Source organism: Crotalus tigris, unplaced genomic scaffold (genome assembly GCF_016545835.1).
Source record: "Crotalus tigris isolate CLP2741 ecotype Arizona unplaced genomic scaffold, ASM1654583v1 scf7180000021549.116975, whole genome shotgun sequence".
NCBI lineage: Eukaryota > Metazoa > Chordata > Lepidosauria > Squamata > Viperidae > Crotalus > Crotalus tigris.
The window spans coordinates 4,647-10,920 of NW_024098561.1; the positions used below are offsets into that span (position 1 = coordinate 4,647).

At 39.5% G+C, this 6,274-nt stretch overlaps 1 long non-coding RNA gene across 1 annotated transcript; it reads right to left on the minus strand.

Moving 5' to 3' along the window:
* Positions 1-900: 900 nt before the first annotated feature.
* Positions 901-3,153, minus strand: LOC120296799. The gene is made up of 3 exons (XR_005553587.1): positions 3,066-3,153; positions 1,182-1,299; positions 901-1,028 (listed from the first exon to the last, which is right to left on the minus strand). It is a non-coding gene; the product is annotated as an uncharacterized LOC120296799 (long non-coding RNA).
* Positions 3,154-6,274: the final 3,121 nt, after the last annotated feature.

Below are 6,274 nucleotides of genomic sequence, written 5' to 3' on the forward strand. Positions count from 1 at the left end.
CTGGTTGTGCAAATTATGTTTTCACCTGTGTACGTTGTTAGATCACACCCTTTTATTAGCATAGGTGTAATAGTGTCCACAATAGTATCCCTCACATGTTGGCTGTGTTTGTTTGCCTGCATCAGGTCCTATGTGACTCACCTCAGATAATGTGGTTTTATTGTGTAGTCTATCTATTTGTTTAGATGGTATCTAATCAATTTCATAACATCTGTTGGTCTGTCTGTTTAACAAAAAGATTGGGCCAGGAAAGTATCCTCTCTCTCTTGCGGATTTCCTATTGCTGCATCTTCATTTCCTTTATCAAGATCCAGGCTGTGCTGATATTAAGTCACTCTTATTCTCAGTTGTATCCAATGCTATTTCACTTGAGAAAAAAAATAACCTTAAGAATTTTTTTTCTGCTCCTTTCTGAGATCTTAGTGAATAGCTTCAATCTGATTTTATACTATTTCTGCCGAAGAAACTACATTAGCTGGAAGACATCGGTGGCAAAGTAATCGCAAAGCAATAAATAAATAAACCAAAAGGGAAGAATGAGACTGTGTGAAATTATAGCATAATATGTGGTTGAAGAGCAGGCAACACCTCCCTCCCTCCCTCCCTCCCTCTTTCTCTCTCCCCCTCCCCCCTCCCTCCCCCTCCCTCTCTCTCCCCCTCCCTCCCTCCTTCCCTCCCCCTCCCTCTCTCTCCCCCTCCCTCCCTCTCTTTCTTTCCCTCCCTCCCTCCCTCTCTCTCCCCCTCCCTCCCCCTCCCCTCCCCCCCCTCTCTCTCCCTCCCTCCCCTTCCCTCCCTCTCTCTCCCTCCCCTCCCCCCTCCGTCCCCCTCCCTCTCTCTCCCCCTCCCTCCCTCTCCCTCCCTCTCCCTGCCTCCCCCCCTCTCTCCACAAATGTTTTAGAGTTTGATGGGTAGCAATTTTATTTAGATAAAGAAAGATAAAGCGATAGCAGGCGGCAATCTCAGGTCCTTGGCCATATCTTGAAGATATGCATGGTCCTAGATGGAGATGGCATTATTTTCCAATTTTGCTATACAAATGAGAAAAAAATAATAAGTTGATCAAAGTGAGTTTAAAGTAAATTCTTTGCTTTGCAAAGCTTTCTGAATGCAAACAATATCAGGCAGAGAATCTCATTATGTACTGTATCTGTAGTATCTCTATTAGAGGAGAGTTTTCTTACCGTTCACAGCACTTGTGTTCCCGCCCACAGTCCAGCTGCCCAAGATTAAAATGTCCACGAGGACATAGTTTGTCAAAGCAGTGTCCTCCTCGAGAAAAACACTGTCCTTGGGCATTCCCTATGAAAAGAAAAAGAGGAGACAGGTAAACGATGAGTAAAGATTCCTTAATATTTAAATATATTTTTCCTTCCAAGACACTACCTCCTTCTACAGAACTGCAGGATTCCTTTATCCATTTATATTTTTATTCATTTATAACATAAAAATATGAAAATAAAAAGCAAATAGTAAGGAACAACCACAGGGAAAGAGGAAATGTGGAAAGTGGGGGGAAGAAACAAAAGGCGTTGACTTCCGATTCCCTGTTGCAATAAAATAAGGCATGAAAATCGAATCTCAGCTTTTTTCATTTCTGTATTAGTATGAACTAGCCATTTCTCTATCAACAAATCAGTCTAATCAGTAAACCCCAAAATCATAGTATCATTTTTTTCCACCTCAAGCACAAAGGCCAGAAGCAGTTTCCAAGTAGAAACAATAGTACTTTTATTCTTTTCTTTTATCAAAACTGTCAGTTTAGCCAAATTCACTCAGTCAGCTTTCAGGCCCAAGGTGGGACTAGAACTCAGTACCCAGAGTTGTCGTGTTTTGCTCTAATCACTAGACCAAATTGTTTCTCCATTGTGCCTCCTTATTCAAACAAAACATATTTGGCTGAGAATTGGGTAAACCAATACTAAAGTGAAGCCTACCAAAAAAAAAATAAGCTACAATAACAAAACCCCCAATAAAGTTATTTCAAGAATTGTGAATCAAAAGAAAAATCAGTGGCATATTTATCTTTATCAAGTTCCAGGCTGTGCTGATATTAAGTCATCAGACAAAGTCATTCTTATTCTAAGTTGTATTTAAATGGTATTCAAAATGGTATTGAACTTGAGAAAAAATAATCTTAAGAATTTTTTTTCTACTTCTTTCCAAGATCTTAGTGAAAAGCTTAAATCTGATTTTATACTATTTCTGCCCAAGCAACTACATTAGCTGGAAGACATCAGTGGCAAAGTAATCACTACAATAAATAAATAAACCCAAAGGGAAGAATGAGACTGTGTGAAATTATAGAATTATAGCACAAATTATAGCTAATTATAGCACAAAGTCCAGAAGCAGTATCCAAGTACAAACAAAAGTACTTATATTCTTTTCTTTTATCAAAACTGTCAGTTTAGCCATCTCTGCTAACTCCATCAGCTTTTGTAACTATTCATCCAAGATGGGAATGGAAGCATCCTTCCAACAATTGCAGGATTCCTAGGACCACAGCAAGATTTCTCTGACCACACAGATCCATCTCTGCTGATCTCCTGCAGCACCTCAAATAAATCAGCCATTAACCCAGGTTTGAAGTCTGACTCAAAGATGAATTAGCTGGTAAGCCTACATCTATTAATGTAGGAGGGAAGAAATAATTCTATCTCATATGAAGGATAGATCTTACTGTGATATATTTCTCTCCAGTATTGCCAAGGATCCTTGCTGAGTTACAGTGGCCAGTTGCATTGTGTGTTTTGGATGAAGACCTTGAGTGAGCTGAGAATTTTGTAAACCAATGTTAAAGTGAAGTAAATCAACAAAAATAAGCTACATTAACAAAACCCCCAATAAACATCTTTCAAGAATTGTGAATCAAAAGAAAAATCAATGGCATATTTTTTAAATATTTGGAGGCTCATGTTGTCAATAGTCTATACTGTTCAAAGCTATTTCTGTAAAGTAAAACAAAAAGATGTTGAAGATTATCCTACTTTCAGTGATGATCGTATTTGTTTAAAAAGGAGTGAGTTACCAATCCTTTGTAAATTATCAGTAATTTTGTTTCTTACCTGGTTCAGACAGGAATGCAAGGAAAAGAAATGTGAACAGCAGATAAAGGATCTTCATGCTGAGACTGGTTCTGGACCAAATCTTACTCCTGGGACAGACATGGCTCTCTATTTATGGAGTTGTAATGATTGCATCATATCACCTCAGTGAACTGTTGCAATTTAGTTCTTACCTAAGGCAACGGTGCATCTTCCTTGTATTGAAACACTCCTATTTGTTAGCTGTTACAAAAGCCCTGAGAAGAGCAGCAGACTTAGTTGAACATCTAACCTGCTATGGCTATAAAAGATGGGAGGCTCAGGACTTGCAGTGTCCGAATGGGTCAAAGAAAATTCCTTACTGAATTGCTGCCCAAACTCTACAGTCCAAGATGATAATGCTCGGCCATGTTCACTAATGGCTGGACTTTGGGAAGAGCCCTTAGAACTAAGTGGTGGAAATCTGGGGTTGGCACTGCTATCATGGGCGACACATTTTTATGGGTGGGTTTTGGGAAAACAGCTGCTCTGCTTCCTGGTAGGTCTTTGTGGCACTCAGATGAAGCACAGACTGATTTGGCTTTCCTTGAAGTATTCCTCCCTCATCCAGGTGATTTCTATTTCTCTAAAGACAGAGAATATGCAGAGTTGGAAATATCCCTGCAGTCTTAGTTGAGGGTTAATAATAATAATAATAATAATGATAAACTTGGAAGGGACATTGGAGGTCATTTAGTCCAACCCCCTGCTCAGGTAGGAAATCCTATACCATTTCGGACAAATGGCTGTCCAGTTTCTTCAAAAACTTCCAGTGTTGGTGCATTCACTGCTTCTTCTAAAGACAGGTTGTTTCACTGGTTAATTGTTCTCACTGTCAGAAAGTTTCTCCTTAGTTCTAGGTTGCTTCTCTCCTTGATTAGTTTCCACCTGTTGCTTCTTGTCCTGCCTTCCGGCGCTTTGGAGAATAGCTTGACTCCCTCTTCTTTGGGGCAGCCCCTGAGATACTGGAACACTGCTATCACGTCCCCCCTCATCCTTCTCTTCGTTAAACTAGACATCCCCAATTGCAGCAATCGTTCCTTATATGTTTTAGCCTCCAGTCCCCTAATCATCTTTGTTGCTCTTCTCTGCACTCTTTCTACAGTCTCAACATCTTTTTTACATTGTGGTGACCAAAACTGGAGGCAGAAGTCCAAGTGTGGCCTTACCACTCCTTATTAGGAGTCCTGTGGGACACAGAAGACTAACTGAAATTGAGAAGGAGAACTGGGTTCCAAAAGCAGTGGTGAGAATATGGCTTTACACTTAGGCAAGAAAAAATGAATGCACAGGTATAGAATAGGTGATACGTGGCTCCATAGCAGTAACTGTGAGAGTTTGGCTCCAGAGGTTTTGGGTGCTCCATCACTGGAAGTTTTTAAGAATAATTTGGAAAGCCATTTGTCTGGAATGGTGTAGGGCTTTCCAGCTTCAGCATGGGATTGGACTAGCAGGTCCCTGCCAACTCGGTTATTCTGTAAGTTCTGTTGGTTCTCAGGTGTCGCATCCAGTTGCCATGGATGCTGTAGAGATTTAGAGAGGATTTCAAAATGAAGCACAAGCATTTTCCCGTGCCCTGAATAACACAGTAACTTAAAATCTGTTTTCAAAAACAAAATACTCAGACTTAGTTACATATAAAATCATCCTAGTTTCACAAACTAAATATGACTTTTCAACATTTGCCTATTTTTCACCAACTTTTTCTCTTCTCTCTTTTTTTCTTCTCCCAATCTGTGATACAATTGCTCTGAGAAAGGATCCTTACAGTGAAGGATGAGAAGAATAGGAAAAAAAAACCCCACTGAAAAATTTAACAATTTCTGTGTTAGATGCAGAAATATAATACAGAAAATGTTAAGTAATCAAGATGCAAAGAATTGTTGCAGTGAAAAAGCATCCTTGGAGGGTCTCTCAGGGAGTCAATATTGAGCCTGGTTGTTGGTGAGCAATGGGTTGAAAGTTCCCAGCAATGAGTGGAAAAGGTGGTTGTTGAGCCATATCTCCTAAGCTTTGCCTTGAGGGCTGGAGCCAATTTCTGTGGACTCCCATCAAATAGCCTTGATACAGGACCTGATAGAAGGTGAACATGCAAAATTAGAAATCAATTAACCACAGGTGCACTAAAGAGTAGGAGACCAGCGAGACTGAAAATGGCAAAATTGGCAGCCCTAAAAAGAAAGGAAATTCATATTTAATAATGTAGTTCTTTGCCCAAGAGCCACAGAAAGCAGTTAATGAGGAAATTGTGGAAGTGCCTTGAAACCTTGAAATAATGTCAAACTCCTGCTATTTCCCAAGAAACGGACAATTACTTTGTGTAATGAGTGGGTGCAGCAACGGTAATGAGGAAAGCACAGATGCAAACTGACTTGGTGTTTAGTAATCAAGTTAAGTAAGGTAGAGAATAATAAAATAAGTGGAGACTATGACTTAAATTTAGGTTTAAAAATAATTGAGGAACACTCCATAGTCCCTTCCATCCCATTTTTGTTCATTTGCTTGAGAGTGTGTTTGGGGCTCAATGGAGCCATGAGAAGTAGGATTGATATGTACCAAAACTGAAGAAAAAGGTGATGCCAATATGACATTTGGGTTGCATGTGCTGTTCAGAGGACCTGGATCCTAGTCTCATAATAATTATCTGATTTTAGAGGAGTCAGAGTCAAAAGTGATGGTTCTTGGAAAATGACAGCATTGCCCTATAGGGCTAATCGATGAGGAGGCAACAGAGCAAGTTCACACCTTTCCTTACCTGGGGGAATTTTCTCTGGGACTGGATCTGGGCTCCCTCAACATCAAAGGAGCTCACTCAGAAGGCACAAGTGAATGCACTGTTCATTTCTTTTTTAAAAAACCTCATAGGTATGCAGCTTCCTTAGACTGAATTATTAAATACAAAATACCACCGTTACTATTATGCACTTATATTGAGCTGAACTTTGGGATTTAATTTATATCACTATTAGAACAAATTAGATCACATATCTGAGAAGTATCTTGAGGGTGGATGAAAGGACTTCAACTGCTGCCCTCAGAGCAGAATTGGGAATTTATACAATTTAGAAAATTGGGGTATATAAATATTTTTATTAAAATTAATGGTATGGAAAATAATAATACTAGTAATAATAGTGATGATGATGATGATATTGGAAGGGACCTTGGAGGTCATCTAGTCCAACCCACTG